Source organism: Giraffa tippelskirchi, chromosome 8, assembly GCF_054371585.1.
Source record: "Giraffa tippelskirchi isolate mGirTip1 chromosome 8, T2T-mGirTip1v1.2.pri, whole genome shotgun sequence".
Taxonomy (NCBI): Eukaryota; Metazoa; Chordata; class Mammalia; order Artiodactyla; family Giraffidae; genus Giraffa; species Giraffa tippelskirchi.
In genome coordinates, this window is record NC_137282.1 from 147,993,867 (window position 1) to 148,013,127 (window position 19,261).

Sequence of the window (19,261 nt, forward strand, 5' to 3'; positions counted from 1 at the left end):
TCACTTCATGGGAAATAGATGGGGAAACAGTGGAAACAGTGTCAGACTTTATTTTGAGGGGCTCCAAAATCATTGCTGATGGTGATTGCAGCCATGAAATTAAAAGACGGTTACTCCTTGGAAGGAAGGTTATGACCAACCTAGATAGCATCTTTAAAAGCAGAGACATTACTTTGCCAACAAAGGTCTGTCTAGTCAAGGCTATGGTTTTTCCAGTGGTCGTGTATGGATGTGAGAGTTGGACAGTGAAGAAAGCTGAGCACCGAAGAATTGATGCTTTTAAACTGTGGTGTTGGAGAAGACTCTTGAGAGTCTCTTGGACTGCAAGGAGAGTCAACCAGTCCATCCTAGAGGAGATCAGTCCTGGGTGTTCATTGGAAGGACTGATGTTGAAGCTGTAACTCCAATACTTTGGCTACCTAATGTGATGAGTTGACTCATTGGAAAAGACCTTGATGCTGGGAAGGTTTGGGGGCAGGAGGAGAAGGGGACGACAGAGCATGAAATGGCTGGATGGCATCACTGACTTAATAGGCATGGTTTTGGGTGGACTCCGGGAGTTGGTGTTGGACAGGGAGGCCTTGCGTGCTGTGATTCATGGGGTCGCAAAGAGTCGAACACGACTGAGCGACTGAACTGAATATGTACATGTGTTATGAATAAAATATATGCCTAATTCCTACATGGAACTTTGGATCTTATAAAATTCAATTTTATAAGAGGCAGTAAATATAGCAGAATACCCTAATTCCTAACGTAATTGATCATTTATTGGTAGACGACTAACTGTATGATTTTTTTTTCTGTTAAAATGTTGTTTGTGTGTTTGCTTTGGTAGCACATATATTAAAAAATTGAAATAATACTGAGAAGATTACCATGGCTCCTGCCAAGTATGACACACAAATTTGTGAAGCATTCCATATTTTTCTGTAACAACTTCGAGGAGTGGGTTTAGATGGAAGGCGGGAAGGAGGTTCAAGAGTGAGGGGACATAGGTATACCTATGGCTGATTCATGTTGATGTTTGGCCGAAAGCAGTACAGGATTGTAAAGCAATTACCCGTCAATTAAACATCTATAAATTTAGTTATTAAAACCGTTATTGGGGATCATATAACAGGTACAGATATCCATTGTATGACTAAAGAGGATCTGACTGGAAACTGATGGTGTCACTTATCATTGGTTAGTGATTCATTAACAGTATAGTTGAATGAGAAAAATAAACTAACAAACACTATTGTCTGTGATTCAATGTCCTAAACAAGCTATAATCCTTGTCTGCGTTCGCTTTTAGGTGGTATAGTGCCCAAATTTTGAAACTGAGGCTGTTTCCAGAAGCAGAAGGTCATGAGTCCTGCCCAGGGTTTCTGTTTTTTTTTTTTTTTCTGCCCAGGGTTTTTGATCTTGATGCTGGAGGTTTCTGTTCACTGGTCCACTAAATCCGAAATTTTCTCTCCTGAGCATTCTCTGGTTCTATCATGTGCACAAGTCTTTATATTTTGGTTTTCTAATTTGATTCTCTTATTCTTTTGATCAGACTACCAAGTGTCTTTACGATTTCTTTTGCACACCCTTTTGTGCTTTGATTTTTCTGATGCTCATTAGTGTATTTGCTTCCATGTCTACCTCTCTCAGTAGTTTTCAGTGTCTCCATAAACCTTACCCTATTCTCTTATTGTCTGGATTTTGGCTTTTAGCATCAGCATATTTTTATGAACTTCATTTTCCTTCTGGTGAAGTTTTTGGTATACAGCTCTAGCTGGTTGGCTCACATCTGGCTTGTTCATGTTATCTCCAAAAAATTAGAGAACTCTGCTTTCTTTCTAGGCAATACTGCCCCTTGTTTTGATACCATTGAAAATTTTCTGTGATTTCACTTCCTGCCTCATAAGCTTTGTCTTTCTCAATCTACTGTAACTTGAGTACTATGTGTCTCTATGTTGTTATTACTATTTTAAATAAATATCAACCTAGTGTATCTGAGAATTAAAGGGAATAAAATTACAATAGTATTAGTAATAATACATTCCTACAAATTACAATCCAGTAATGCTCCTAGTTTTAAACGACTTTCTATGCATGTATTATTGAGGTCCCCTACTCATTTTTCCTTACTAGGTGTTTCAATTTTGAAATAGAATGTAGAACACAATGGAGTGGAAAATTCTGAAAATCACCTGGGATTTTAGATGCCTGAGGATTAAGTATGTAATTATTAGTTTTTTATAGTTAGTAGAGCTATTCTTGCACATATAGCTCAGTGTAGGTTGATGGCTATTGAGTGAAGGATGTAAACTGTGAATTGCAATCACCAAACAGGTGATTGGAGATAAAGAAAGCAATGCCAGGAAGACACAGGCTTTTGTTCTGGAAGGAAAAACTTACAGTCTCTGTCATCTACAGTCTAATCTTCAGATTTTTCCAAACACTTACTCTTCCTTTGCTCATTTTGTAATTTGGATTGTTTGGTTTCTTTTCCTACTGAGTTGCATGAATCTCTTATATATACTTGGATATGAATCTCTTACCAAATATGTGGTCTGCAAATATTTTTTTCATTCCATAAGTTCCCATTTCATTTATTGACAGCTTCTTTCCTATGCAGAAGTTTTTGTTTTTGATGTGATCTCACTAGTTTATTTTTGCAGCTCTTGTCTTTGCTTTTGATGACTGAGTTGTTTGAGCTGCTTGCATTTTGGAAAGCAATCCTGTATCAGCTGTTTCATTTGCTATTATCTTCTCCCATTCTTACCAAAAGACACAGACTGGCTGAATGGATACAAAAACAAGACTCATATATATGCTGTCTACAAGAGACCCACTTCAGTCCTAGAGACACATACAGACTGAAAGTGAGAGGATGGAAAAAGATATTCCATGCAAATGGAAATCAAAAGAAAGCTGGATTGGCAATTCTCGTATCAGAAAAAATAGACCTTAAAATAAAAACTATTATAACAGATAAAGAAGGACACTACCAAATGATCAAGGGATCAGCCCGAGAAACAGACATAACAATTTTAAATATTTATGTACCCAACATAGGAGCACCTCAATACATAAGGTAAACACTAACTGACATAAAAGGGGAAATTGACAGTAATACAATAAGAGTAGCATACCAAAGGACAGATCATCAAAACAGAAAATTAAAAAGGAAACATAAGCCTAAAAGGAAACATTAGAGCAAACAGACCTAACTGATATCTTCAGCATAGTCCATCTAAATGCGGAAGAATACACTTTGTTCTCAAGTGCACATGGAACATTTTCCTCATCTTGTGTCACAAATTAAACTTCAGTAAATTTAAGGAAATTGAAATTACATCAAGCATTTTCTCTGATGACAACACTATGAGACTAGATATCAATTATAGGAAAAGAAATACTTTAAAGAACACAAACACATGGAGATTAAACAACACATTTCTAAATAATGAACAGGTTACTGAAGAAATAAGGGAAATCAAAAAATACCTAAAAACAAAGAACAATGAAAACATGATGATCTAAAACCTATAGGATGCAACAAAAGCAGTTCTAAGAGGGAAGTTTATAGTAATACAAATCCTACCTCAAGAAACACAGTGAATAGATACCCTAACTTTACATATCTTTAACTCTTTAAATTTCTCATATCAATGTCTTAAAGGTTTTGAATAAAATCTTTCAACACCTTGCTTAAGTTTATTTCTACGTGTTTTATCTTTTTTTGATGCAATAGTAAATTGAATTGTTTTCTTTATTCCACTTTCTGATAGTTCATTGTTGATATACAGGTAGACAACTGAGTTTCATATATTGGAATATAGTAATCATAATGTATGCTACATCTTTAAAGGATAGACATTTTTCCACAAATGAGACATATAGATGATCAAGAGGTATATGACAAGATGTTCAACATCACTAATAATCAAAGGAAATGCAGATCAAAAGCACAAGAGATATCACCTCATACCTGTTTGAATGGCTAGTACCAAAAATGTAAGAAATGACAAATGTTATTGAGGATGTGGAGGAAAAGGAGTGTTTATGCACTGTTGGTAGAGATGTATACCAGTGCAACTCCCAGGGAAAAATACTGTGGAGGTTCCTCAATATTAAAAGAGAATGGTTATGTGATCCATTATCCCACTTCTGGATATGTAGTCAATGGAAATGAAATCGTTGTCTCAAAGAGGGACCTGTATTCCCATGTTCATTGCAGCATTATTCACAGTAGCCTTAGGATAGGAACAACCTGTGTATCTTTCAACAGGTGAATGGATTAAAACAATGTGATGAGTTGTTATCAGCCTAGATCCATAGAAATGGGAGAAGGGGGCATCTGTGGAACTTAAACAGAGTTTTGCAGAGGAGGACACCTTGAAGAAACTGTGATTGTATCTGGGAAAATTTAAGAGGAGGGAGCAAGGGGAATAAGTGCACTGATCTCATTCGGTTTCCTTCCATCCATCTCCTGCCAGGGCTTCCCATTTGTTGATCCCAACAGGAAGATGGAAACCAAGGGGGCCTGTTGCTGTGGTCCCTAGGCCATCCCACAGGCCATAAACATGGTGGAGAAGGGAGAAAGTATATCCAGAATGGCAATGAGAAGGTATCTGGCATGACAGATAATCTTGGACTTGTCTTTGAGTTCTAAAATTAAATGAGAATGAATAAAAGTCTAGAATGACAAGACATTGGGATTCGTTTGGATTAATGTACACATATTAGTGAGAAAAGAGGAGGGAATCTTACATTACTCCCTCCTCTTTTCTGCACATTTAATATCCTAGTTCATTAAATGCATGACTAATTAGGCCAATGATGTTTTACTGTTTCAAATGACAAGGCAAAAGAGTTAGGTAATTTACTGGTTAAATTAGACAATAAATTGATTCAAATTATTCTTGAAAGTTGATTTTAAAAATTAGAATAGGACTTTGAGTGTTGATTTTGAAAATAGATTTAGAAAAGTACTTTTCTTTAGTATTCAGTAGAGTTGAATAGCTTTAACTTACTCAACTAACATGTGCTTGAAAAAAATCAGAAAAGTAGACTCACAGATGTGGAGAATGAACTAGTTGTTAGTAGTGGGTGGGGGGTTATTTAGTGATGGCGAGTGTACAAACTATTGGATATAAGATATGCTGAAGAATGTTTTGTACAAATGGGCAATGTAGCCAAAGTTTTATAGTAAATATATATAGAAAGCAATCTTTAAACATTGTATATATATATATTTTTTTTAAAAAGCAGAAGACAGACAAAAATTTATTTTTAAGAAATAACCATTAAACAGAGGCCTAGTGTTTCATCTGGTTTCTCCACTAAAGAGGTAGGAATTTGTCTAAATCCTTGAGAAAGCATGACCATGTTAGGTTTATTGCAAGACCACAAAGTATGTATAAAATAACATATACAATTCTTTGTGGGTGATTTAAAGAATGTTCAAGAGTAAATTTTTCTCCATAGAAATTTTCCCCACTTATTTAACTCCTGATTAAGATACATCTCCATTGTAACGGCACAATAGAATCTTTAGAGTTGTTTTTGTTCACTCCTAAATCGTGTCCGACTATTTGCAACTCTACAAACTGTAGCACGCAGACTTCCCTGGCTTTCAGAATATTCAGAGAGAATAATTCTGTATAAAGATATGGAGGTCTTACAAATTTAGAAAAAAAGCCTGTCCAACTCCCATTCTTTTGTTAGAACTGCATTCTTGTAGATACGATGTCTTAATGTATGTGTGTTAACCTATAATACAGAAACACCACCCTCCTCCTTGGTGATAGTGATGGTCTGTGTCTATAGTTAGTGAAGTAAAACAGGCTTCTTCTGTTGTGGGATGGTTCTCCTGTGCCCTGTCCACCAGAGAGGTCTGTGTGTGGCCATCTCCATCTATGCATACCTTGTGTGTGGTTCAACCACAGTTCTATAGCACCCCCACCAAGAACTTTGTCTTGGCCACTGGAGGTGCAAACTGCAGAGTCTCAAGATTTTATTCCATCTCAAAGGATTTCATCAGAAAGGTATAATCAATAGGAGTAAAAACAGACTCCTTGGAAAAGAACACAAACCGTGATCAAGATCACGGTCTTGATCGTCTTCATAAATTTAAGAGAAAAATCTCACCAAACTGATTGATGTATATTCTCAAATAACATTTTTTATTGGCTGCCAGCATGTAAAAGTGGAGCATTCATCATCTGGAGGACAGGGTGTAGGCTCTTTCCATGTACAGACAACCTCCTGCCACATTCCTTTCCATTTGTATTGTTGAACTGCAGTCTTTGCACCCAATGGTAGAGTGCAAAGATAAGGGATTTGACCCAGAAAAAAATTCAACCTCACATCGCTTGTAAGAAGTGTGAATTGTTATTTCACTCTAAAGATAGCCGTTTTCATTTTTTTGAGTTTCTTCTATGCACTGCGTAGTATAAGAGATGCTTAATGTAGCCCACACTGTCACATTTATATTTTTATTCACACAATCATACATGGCAGGGATGATTCTCTAGTTATTTTATAGCTAGAGAACTTCTTTCTCTCTTGCTTTGCTTATCCTTCCTACATATTAGACTTTGTTGTAAGTTTTAAACATTCTTTAACTTAAATCTTTTAAAGATTCCTTTTCTTTCCAGACCTTCTACCACAAACTGCTTCATCACTCTCTTGGGTGATCCCCAGTCCTCGAATTAATATCCCTGGAATCCCCTTCTGCTCCCTCTAATACTGGCTCCATTCTTCAGCGGAACTTTGTTTTAAACATACAAGTATAATTGTGTCTCTGCTCCCTAAACCGTTGGATGGCTACCACTTTTTCCTAGAAGAAAGCGTACTTTTCTTCCCACTGTTCCCAGGTCTCTCCTAGATCTGACCCTTGCCTGAGCTTCAGCTTCACTCCTGCCCTGTCCTCTCCTCTCTCCAGTCCAGCTACACCACACCTGATCAGTTCCCTGAATATACCATGATCCTGCACTATCTTCCTTGCCTCGTTTTGCTTTGCATAGAATTTTTTTTCCTATGGTTTGTTCAGCTTACTCCCATGTATCTTTTAGATTCTTAGCTTCTCCATCAGTTCCTTGGACAGTGACTTCTAACCCTTTCGACTAGGAGCGAGTTCCCTTGTTCTCTGCTCCCACAGGTTGAATCCTTCCTGTTTCCACATCTCTTCATGTTTGCAATTACTTGTTCAAATACCTGTCTTTTCCGCTAGAATATAATCTTAATGAAATCAGTGACCTCACCTGTCTCATTTATCAAAGTATTTTCTTTCTGTAATGGAGAACCTGGTGCTCGGGAAGCATTCAGTAAACAGTTGTCCAATACATAAAGATTTTGAAGAAAACAGAAAACTGGAGAGGTTGAATCTCCTGCCCTGAGTCATACAAGTTACGCCTCTGGCCACACCTGGATTAGAACCCATGTGTGTTTATACAGAGAGTCCAGCTTTCACTCCATTTTACTGCTACCCTGTGGATGGGCTGAGGTGACTGGAAATGTTCATTTATACTGTTTCCTGTTTTCTCCCATTGGAACGGTATTCTGGATCCAGTTTTATATAATGGCCGGTTCTAAGAACTTTGTGATAATAGAACATATACTTTAAAAGAGTATTTTGAAAATTATAGCTGCCTGCTTACTGATATTTCTACATGTTTCAGAAAGTTATATAATCTAGAACCTTCTTTTGAAATCTATCATTAACTACTTTTAATTTTCCTCTTGAATTTTATGTTACAATTTAAATTAAGTATTTTTTGTTTGCTTTTGTTTTGTTTCATCATCTTCTAAGGGCTTCCCTGCTGGCTCAGATATAAAAGAATCCACTTGCAATGAAAGAGACCTGAGTTCAATCTCTAGGTTGGGAAGATCTCCTGCAGGAGAGCATGGCAACCCACTTCTGTGTTCTTGCCTGGAGACTTCCATGGATAGAGGAGACTGATGGGCTACAGGCCATGGAGTCGCAAGGAGTCACACACGACTGAGCAACTAAGACACACATACCACTATCAACTAATTATTCACTCTAAGGGTGTGTAGGGTGTGGAGGTACCCCAAGTATATACATCAGGATTATGCAGATACTTTTAATGTATCGGTTATGGACTAACCATAAAGAAATCTTGCTATTTGCGATAACATGAATAAATCTTGAGTGCATTATGCTATATGAAATAAGTCAGAGAAACACCAATACTGTATCATCACACTTAAATGTGGAATCAAACAACAAAAACAATGAACAAAACATAAATACAGAGAACAGATTGGTGGTTTCCAGATGCGGGGTTGGCTGGGCAGCCAACATGGGTAAAGTGGGTTAAAAGGTACAAAAGTACAGTTATGTATAAGTCATGAGGATATAACACACAGCGTGGTGACTCTAGTTAATAGCAGTGTATTGCACACTTGAAAGCTGCATAGAGAGTAGATCTTAAAAGTTCTCACCACAAAAAAGAAATCATAACGATGTGTGATGATGGATGTTAACTAGATTTACTGTGGTGATTATTTTCCATCTGAGCCACCAGGGAAGCCCCTACTTGCAGTATATACAAATACCAAATCATTCATTGTGTTCTACATCTAAAGATTGCATGATGCTATAAGTCAATTATATTAATATCTCAATCTAACAAATACACCATAAAAAAAAGGAGAGAGAGACTTTGATCATATGCATTTCTATGTTCCTTATGGTCTTATTTCACCTATGTTAATTGACCTAAGAATCTATGTCCACATAGCCCTGAATAACAAGATGACTTGAGAAATTTTACTGACAAAAAGAGAGAAAAGGAAGAGAGTCTAAGTTTTATTAGCCATGTAACAGGCATTTGACCTTAGAAAGCAGAAAATAAGACTCCCCAGATTTTACTGATAAACCCTCTACCCTTTGTCCCAGTGGTGAGAAATGAAAGTGAAAGCCGCTCAGTCATCTCTGACTCTTTTTGACCCCATGGACTGTATTCTCCAGGCCAGAATACTGGAGTGGGTAGCTGTTCCCTTCTGCAGGGAATCTTCCCCACCCAGGGATCGAACCCAGGTCTCCCGCATTGCTGGTGAATTCTTTACCAGCTGAGCCACAAGGGAATATGCCAAGAGATGATGAAATGCTCAGTTTTCCACTCTTATTTAGTCAGGGTAAAGCAACCCAAGAATATGATTGTGTATTCTGTAATGTGTTTCATTACTTATGTTATTTATTTATTTTTTTTTCATTTTAATATATGTGGTATAAGATAAGTGATGTGGTTACCTTATAGATGTGTACAAATCCATGTAGCTATATGGTAATATATGGTATTTTTACCAAAGAAGATAATTATGTTCTAATTCTGTCTTTTATACAAAGTAATATTCCTATGTCTCACAGGAAGAAATAATTTCTGAAGGATATTGAAGACATATATATCTATGTTGTTGGTCGTGAATGATGTTAAAAATGGAGTTCATAAATATCCATTTTCTCATCTACCACATATTTGACATTCATTCTGAATTGGACAATATTATTATGCATTATTAGTGAAATGAAACGAAACATGTGTAATGAATGAGTTATATTTAAAGATGCAACTACTTTACAAGTGATGTATTTGTAACCCTATTTTATTATGGGTTTTCTGGTATGAGCAAAATATAAATTGAGATGTAGTGTTCAGACGTGATTTAAATTTAGGAAGGGTAAAGGAAATGGAATTTTTGATTGAGAGGAATATATTAAATAGATTGATTTAACTTTTGAATTTTCTTTATGTATAGACTTCATAATAGGGCTTCAATTACATAAAAGGAAACTATTAAACTAGTGTTAGAAATTCATTTTAAATATTGAATGATTTAATTAAGTTTTATTAGTGTCTCATCTTTCTTTTTTCCATGTTGGATAGCATCTTGGATAGATTTGCATTGTATTTTTATAAACAGTGATAAATATTCATTTCTTAAAATATTTTTTTTCACATAAACTGAAATGGCCAAGGAAAGAAATAATAAGCAATTGTGAAACATTAAAACCCACAAAATTTATTCACTGCATTGCTGTTTTGATGTAAAAACCAATATATTATACAGTAGGAGAAAGCAATGGCACCCCACTCTGGTACTCTTGCATGAGAATCTCATGGATTGAAGATCCTGGTAGGCTGCAGTCCATGGGGTCGCCACGAGTCAGACACGACTGAGTGATTTCACTTTCACTTTCCACTTTCATGCATTGGAGAAGGAAATGGCAACCTACTCCCGTGTTCTTGCCTGGAGAATCCCAGGGAAGGGGGAGCCTGGTGGGCTGCCGTCTATGGGGTCGCAGAGAGTCAGACACGAGTGAAGCGACTTAGCAGCAGCAGCAGCAGCATATTATACAGTTTCTCTAGCAAAAATTGTAGTTGCTTCACTCCAGTTTTATTTTTATATAATCGTGATGGTTTTTGACAAAGTATAGGAACTGTTTCATGTCCCACCTCTCAGGCCAGGTGCAAATGATGCTTGCTAATGCACTGGACATTGGGACTCAGGTCCAGGGGGGCTGGTAGCAAAATGGTGTCAAGCAAACAGACAGGGAACAATTAAAGAGTAAATTACACAAATTATACCACTATCAACAATTTGTTCACCATGAGGGGTGATTAGGTTGTGGAGCTAACCAACATTATCCTCAGGATTATGCAAGTACTCTTAATGCATTTGTTACGGACTTACCATGAAGAAATCTTGCTCTCTGTGATAGCATGAATGAACCCTGAGGGCATTATGCTATGTGAAGTAAATCAGATAAAGACAAATGCAATATGAGCTCACTTTAATGAGGAATCAAAAACCAATAACCACAAAGAATAAAATATAAATACAGAGAAAATTTTGGTGGTTTCCAGAGGCAGGGATTGGGTGGGGAAGCCAGAATGGGTGAAGTGGACACAGATTTCCCATTATAAATAAGTCACGGGGATATAATACAGAGTGTGTTGACTATAGTTAATAATAGTGTATTGTATACTTGAAAGTTGCTAAGAGAGTAGATCTTGAAGTACTCACCACAAGAAAAATTTGAAGCAGTGTGTGATGATGGATCACACTAGTAAATTAACACTAGAATAGATGTGGTGATAATTTTGCAATATATACAAATATCAAACCATTGTGTTGCATATGTATGGTGTTATATGTCAATTAAAAAATAACTGGAGCACTCCTAAGATGGCAGAGGAACAGGATGGGGAGACGACTTTCTCCCCCACAAATTTACTGAAGGAACATTTAGACGCCAAGCAAATTCCACAAAACAACTTCTGAATGCTGACAGAGGACATCAGACACCTGGAAAGGCAGCCCATAGTCTTCGATAGAAAGTAGGACCAAATATAAAAGATAAAAAGAGAGTCAAAAGAGGTAGGGACGGAGATCCGTCCCAGGAAGGGAGTCTTAAAAAAGAGAGAAGTTTCCATACACCAGGAAACACTCTCTCAGGCGGGTCTGTGGTGAGGCTTGGAAGCTGAGAGGGCAATATAACTGGGAGGAAAAATAAATAAATAATTAAAACCTGCTGTTTACGTACCTAACAGTAACTTCCAGTGGAGCCGCAGCCCAGATGTTTGCATCCCCAACTAGCAAGTGGGGGCTGGGCAGGGAGGGGCGGGCTGCATTGCGTTGGGTAAGGACTGGGCCTGAATGCGCCCAGGGCAATCTGAGGGAGCTAGATTAAGACAGCAAGCTAGACCATGAGATAGCCTTCCCTCAAAAAGCCTTAACCTAAGACACCGCCAGGCCCGCTCACAGAACAAAAGACTGAGCAGAGCAAGCCGGCTGCGGACCAGCCCATCCCCCACCGGAGACAGTCAGGTGAGGACAGCCAGAGCCGGTAGGGTGCAATCGCGGCCCCAGAGAGGCATCTTATACCAAACTGCAAGCAGACCTCGTAGCTAACCAGGACTTCTTGGGACTCAGGAGGGTCAACACACGCCGAGAGGGTCGCAGCCAGAGATCAGCTCCTTAGGGGAGACACACAGCACACGTGGGAAGCTGCACCCACTGTACACCCAGGAAACCGAGCGGCTGGGACAGGAGAAGGGAAAAAGACACAGCCTCCGACCGTGCTAGTGAAAAACCTGGTGACCTGAGCTGCTAGGACCTGGGAAGGGCACAAAACCCAGGCTCAACCAAGTCTGCACCTTTGTGAAGTACCCAGGAAACTGAACTTCAGTGGCTTAAACCTGGGAAGTACAGGCAACCCCAGGGGCCGCTTCAGACAGTTCCCGGCAGTGCAACCTAGAGCCTGAGCAGTATAGACTGGGAAAGCACACATGCCGTTAGCGGGGCAAACCCAGTGTGGCTGAATCATTGTGAGCACACGCCAGTGAGATTTGTTTGCAGTGTTCCTACCTCCCCACAGCACGACTGAACAAGTGAGACTAAAAAAAAAAGTGACCACCACCGCCCCCCTTGTGTCAGGGCAGAAAGTAGACACTGAAGAGACCAGCAAACAAATGAAGCTAAAAGAAACAAAGGGAACCGCTTTGGAAGTGACAGGTGCAATAGATTAAACCCTGTAGTTAGCAATGACTACATAGAAAGGGGCCTATAGACCTTGAGAACTACAAGCTGGACCAAGGAATTATGAAAATGAACTGACCCCACACTGTCCATAACAGCTGCCGAGAAAGTCCTAGATATATTTTTACTCTTATCATTTTTTTAATTAAAAAATTATTATTTTTTTATCTTTTTATTATTATTTTATTTTGATTTTTTATTTTTAAGTCCCCTACTACTCCTTCAATTTTCATTTTTATAACCTACTATTACTTGTTAAAAAAATACAGAGCCTATTTTTAAAGCAAACTTGATAGATATATATCTATATCTATATCTATATATTTTATAATTTTTGTGACTTTGGTGGGTTTTTTCTTTCTTTCTTTCTTTCCTTTTTTTCTCTTTTCTTAATATCATATTTTTGAGAACCGAACCTCTAGTCTAGATTTTAAATCTTTGCTTTTTAGTATTTGTTATCAACTTTGTATCTTCAAGAACCCAATCTTCAGTACCCATTTTTACTTGGGAGTGAGATCACTGGCTTAATCGCTCTCTCCCCTTTTTACTCTACTTTTTCTCCACCAGGTCGCCTCCATCTCCCCACTCCCCCTTTTATTCTCAAACCAACTCTATGAATCTCTTTGTGTGTTTCGGGATGTGGAGAACACTTAGAGAACTGATTACTGGCTGGATCTGTCTCTCCCCCTTTGATTCCCCCTTTCCTCCTCCTAGCCACCTCTGTCTCCTTCCTCCCTCTTCTCTTCCCTCTGTAACTCCGTGAACATCTCTGAGAGATCCAGACTGTGGAGAGCACATAGGCAAGTGATTACTGGCTTGCTTGCTCTCTCCTCTTTTGATTCCCCTCTTCTCCTCCTGGTCACCTCTATCTCCCTCCTACCTCTTCTTTTCCCCATGAAGTTCTGAGAACCTCTCTGGGTGTCTCTCACTGTGGAGAAACTTTTCATCATTAACCTAGATGTTTTATCATCGGTGCTCTATAGATGAAGAAGTCTTGAGGCTACTGTAAAAATAAGACTGAAAACCAGAGACAGGAGACTTAAGTCCAAATCTTGAGAACACCAGAGAACTCCTGAATCCAGGAAGCATTAAACGATAGGAGTTCATCAAACGCCTCCATACCTACACTGAAACCAAGCACCACCCAAGGGACAACAAGTTCCAGAGTGAGATATACCACGCAAATTCTCCAGCAACACAGGAACATAACCCTGAGCTTCAATATACAGGCGGCCCAAAGTCACACAAAACCCACTGACATCTCAAAACTCATTACTGGACACTTCAGTGCACTCCAGAGAGAAGAAATCAAGCTCCACCCACCAGAACACCAACACAAGCTTCCCCAACCAGGAAACCTTGACAAGCCACCTGTCTAACCCCAGCCACAGCAAGGAACCTCCACAATAAAGAGGAACCAAAAACTGCCAGAAAACAGAAAGGCTACCCCAAACACAGCAATATAAACAAGATGAAAAAGCAGAGAAATACTCATCAGGTAAAGGAAAGGATAAATGTCCTCCAAATCAAACAAAAGAGGAAGAGATAGGGAATCTACCTGATGAAGAATTCCAAATAATGATAACGAAATTGATCCAAAATCTGGAAAACAAATTGGAGTTACAGATTAATAACCTGGAGACAAGGGCTGAGGAGATGCAAGAAAGGTTTAACAAAGATTTAGAAGAAATAAAAAAGAGTCAATATATAATGAATAATGCCATAAATGAGATCAAAAACACTCTGGAGGGAACCAACAGTAGAATAATGGAGGCAGAAGTTAGAATAAGTGAGGTAGAAGATAGAATGATAGAAATAAATGAAACAGAGAGGAAAAAAGGAAAAAGAATTAAAAGAAATGAGGACAACCTCATAGACCTCTGGGACAATGTTAAACACACCAACATACGAATCATAGGAGTCCCAGAAGAAGAAGACAAAAAGAAAGAACATGAGAAAATACTCGAGGAGATAATAGTTGAAAACTTCCCTAAAGTGGGGAAGGAAATAATCACCCAATCCAAGAAACCCAGAGAGTCCCAAACAGGATAAACCCAAGGCAAAACACCCCAAGACACATAGTAATCAAATTAACAAAGATCTAACAGAAAGGACAAATATTAAAAGCAGCAAAGGAAAACAACAAATGACATACGAGGGGATTCCCACAAGAATAACAGCTTATCTTTCAACAGAAACTCTTCACGCCAGAATGGAATGACAGGACATACTTAAAGTGATGAAAGAATATAAACTATAGCCCAGATTACTGTATCCAGCAAGGATCTCATTCAAATACAAAGGAAAAATCAAAAGCTTTACAGACAAGCAAAACTCAGAGAATTCAGCACCACCAAACCAGCTCTCCAACAAATGCTAAAGGATCTTCTCTAGACAGGAAACACAGAAAGGGTGTATAATCTTGAACCCAAAACAATAAAGTAAATGGCAATGGGATCATACTTATCAATAATTACCTTAAATGTAAATGGGTTGAATGCCACAACCAAAAGACAAAGACTGGCTGAATGGATACAAAAAAAAGACCCCTATATATGTTGTCTACAAGAGACCTACCTCAAAAGAAGGGACACATACAGACTGAAAGTGAAGGGCTGGAAAAAGGTATTTCATGCAAATAGAGACCAAAAGAAAGCAGGAGTAGCAACATTCATATCAGATAAAATAGATTTTTAAAACAAAGGCTGTGAAAAGAGACAATGATGGACACTACATAATGATCAAACGCTCAATCCAAGAAGAAGAAATATCAATTATAAATATATACGCACCCAACATAGGAGCACTGCAATATGTAAGGCAATTGCTAACTAGTATGAAAGGGGAAATTAACAATAGCACAATTATAGTGGGAGACTTAAATACCCCACTCAAACCTATGGACAGATCAACTAAACAGAAAATTAACAAGGAAACACAAACTTGAAATGATACAATGCACCAGTTAGACCTAATTGATATCTATACGATATTTTCACCCCAAAACAATGAATTTCACCTTTTTCTAAGTACACACGGAAGCTTCTCCAGAATAGATCACATCCTGAGCCATAAATCTAGTCTTGGTAAATTCAGAAAAATTGAAAACATACCAAGCATCTTTTCTGACCACAATGCAGTAAGATTAGATGCCAATTACAGGAGAAAAACTATTAAAAATTCCAACATATGGAGGCTGAACAACACACTGCTGAATAACCAACAAATCATGGAAGAAATAAAAAAGGAAATCAAAATATGCATAGAAACAAATGAAAACACGACGGCTTTAGCAAAAATCAACAAAACTAAAAGCTGGTTCTTTGAGAAGATAAATAAAATAAACAAACTTTTAGCCAGAGTCATGGAGAAACAAAGGCAGAAGAATCAAATCAACAAAATCAGAAATGAAAATGGAGAAATCACAACAGACAACACAGAAATACAAAGGATCATAAGAGACTACTATCAGCAACTATATGCCAATAAAATGGACAACTTGGAAGAAATGGACAAATTCTTAGAAAAGTATAACCTTCCAAACTGAACCAGGAAGAAATAGAAAATCTTAACAGACTCATCACAAATTGGAAATTGAAACTAATCAAAAATCTTCCAACAAACAAAAGCTCAGGACCAGATGGCTTCACAACTGAATTCTACCAAAAATTTAGAGAAGAGCTAACACCTATACTACTCAAACTCTTTCAAAAAATTGCAGAGGGAGGTAAACTTCCAAACTCATTCTATGAGGCCACCATCACTCTAATACCACAACCTGACAAAGATGCCACAAAAAAAGAAAACTACAGGCCAATATCACTGATGAACATAGATGCAAAAATCTTTAACAAAATTCTGGCAAACAGAATCCAACAACATATTAAAAAGATCATACATCATGACCAAGTGGGCCTTATCCCAGGGATGCAAGGATTCTTCAATATCCGCAAATCAATCAATATAATACACCACATTAACAAATTGAAAAATAAAAACCATATGATTATTTCAATAGATGCAGAGAAAGCCTTTGACAAAATTCTACATCCATTTATGATAAAAACCCTCCAAAAAGCAGGAATAGAAGGAATACACCTCAACATAATAAAAGCTATATATGACAAACCCACAGCAAACATTATCCTCAATGGTGAAAAAATGAAAGCATTTCCCCTAAAGTCAGGAACAAGACAAGGGTGCCCACTCTCACCACTACTATTCAACATAGTTTTGGAAGTTTTGGCCGCAGCAGTCAGAGCATAAAAAGAAATAAAAGGAATCCAGATTGGAAAAGAAGAAGTAAAACTCTCACTGTTTGCAGATGACATGATCCTCTACATAGAAAACCCTAAAGATTCTACCAGAAAATTCCTAGAGCTAATCAATGAATATAGTAAAGTTGCAGGATATAAAATTAACACATAGAAATCCCTTGCATTCCTATACACTAACAACGAGAAAACAAAGAGAAATTAAGGAAACAATACCATTCACCATAGCAATGAAAAGAATAAAATACTTAGAAATATATCTAACCTAAAGATACAAAAGATCTATATATAGAAAACTATAAAATACTGGTGAAAGAAATCAAAGAGGACACAAACAGATCAAGAAATATACCATGTTCATGGATCAGAAGAATCAATATAGTGAAAATGAGTATACTATCCAAAGCAATCTATAGATTCAATGCAATCCCTATCAAGCTACCAACGGTATTTTTCAGAGAACTAAAACAAATAATTTCACAATTCGTATGGAAATATAAAAAACCTCGAATAGCCAAAGCAATTTTGAGAAAGAAGAATGGAACTGGATGGATCAATCTGCCTGACTTCAGGCTCTACTACAAAGCCACAGTCATCAAGAAAGTATGGTACTGGCACAAGGACAGAAATATAGATCAATGGAACAAAATAGAAAGCCCAAAGAGAAATCCACACACCGATGGGCACCATATCCTCGACAAAGGAGGCAAGAATATACAATGGAGAAAAGACAATCTCTTTAACAAGTGGTGCTGGGAAAACTGGTCAACTACTTGTAAAAGAATGAAACTAAAACACTTTCTAACACCTTAGACAAAAATAAACTCAAAATGGATTAAAGATCTAAACGTAAGACCAGAAACTGCAAAACTCCTAGAGGAAAACTTAGGCAAAATGCTCTCCGACATAAACCACAGTAGGATCTTCTATGACCCACCTCGCAGAATATTGGAAATAAAAGCAAAAATAAACAAATGGGACCTAATTAACTTTAAAATGTTTTGCACAACAAAGGAAACTATAAGCAAGACGAAAAGACAGCCTTCAGAATGGGAGAAAATAATAGCAAACAAAGCAATGCACAAACAATTAATCTCAAAAATATGCAAGCACCACCTTCATCTCAATTCCAGAAAAATAAACAACCCAATCAAAAAGTGGGCTAATGAACTAAACAGACATTTCTCCAAAGAAGACATACAGATGGCTAACAAACACATGAAAAGATGCTTAACATCACTCATTATCGGAGAAATGTAAATCAAAACCACAATGAGGTACCGTTTCATAACCGTCAGAATGGCTGCTCTTCAAAAGTCTACACGCAATAAATGCTGGAAAGGGTGTGAAGAAAAGGGAACCCTCTTACACTCTTGGTGGGAATGCAAACTAGTACAGCCACTATGGAGAACAGTGTGGAGATTCCTCAAAAAACTGGAAATAGAACTGCCATATGACCCAGCAATCCCACTGCTGGGCATAAACACTGAGGAAACCAGAATTGAAAGAGACACGTGTACCTCAATGTTCATCGCAGCACTGTTTATAATAGCCAGGTCACGGAAGCAACCTAGATGCCCATCAGCAGACGAATGGATAAGGAAGCTGTGGTACATATACACAGTGGAATATTACTCAGCCATTAAAAAGAATATATGCGAATCAGTGCTAATGAGGTGGATGAAACTGGAGCCTATTATACAGAGTGAAATAAGCCAGAAACAAAAACACCAATACAGTATACTAATGCACATATATGGAATTTAGTAAATCGATAAATATAACCCTGTATGTGAGACAACAAAAGAGACACAGATATATAGAACAGCATTATGGATTCTATGGGAGAGGGCGAGGGTGGGATGATATGGGAGAATGGCACTGAAGCTTATACATTATCATATGTGAAGTGAATCGCCAGTCCAGGTTCGATGCATGATACAGGGTACTCGGGGCTGGTGCACCAGAATGACCCGGAGGGATGGGATGGGGAGGCAGGGTGGGAGTGGGTTTCTGGAAGGGGAACACATGTACACCCATGGTGGATTCATGTCAATGTATGGCAAAACAAATACAATATTTTAAAGAAAAAAATTGATAAATAAATTAATTAAAAAAATAAAATAAAAAATAACCTACATCATGGGGAAAAAAGTAGAGGTAGACTTTGACCATATGTTTTTCTATGGTCCTTCGTATTCCTATTTCACATGTATTAACTAACAAAAGAATCAAGGAGGATATAGCCCTGAATAACTTGATGACTTGTGAAACTTTCCTGACATGGGAGGGGAAAGAAAGAGAGTCTAGGTTGTAATACTTATTCAACAAGCATTTGACCCTGGATAACAGAAAATGAGATTCCCCAGATGTTCCTGATAAACCCTCTGCCTTTTGCCACACTGGGTATCAAGAGTAAAATGTTACCTTGAATGTTA

The 19,261-nt window shown here is 37.7% G+C and overlaps 1 protein-coding gene and 1 non-coding gene across 2 annotated transcripts in view; one reads left to right on the forward strand and one right to left on the reverse strand.

The window, feature by feature from the left end:
* Nucleotides 1–19,261, reverse strand: part of LOC145516217 (placental prolactin-related protein 4-like) — a 63,956-nt gene that overhangs the window by 32,922 nt on the left and 11,773 nt on the right. The window lies entirely within an intron of this gene.
* LOC145519269 (U6 spliceosomal RNA) lies at nucleotides 821–930 on the forward strand. The gene has a single exon (XR_014063684.1). It is a non-coding gene; the product is annotated as a U6 spliceosomal RNA (small nuclear RNA).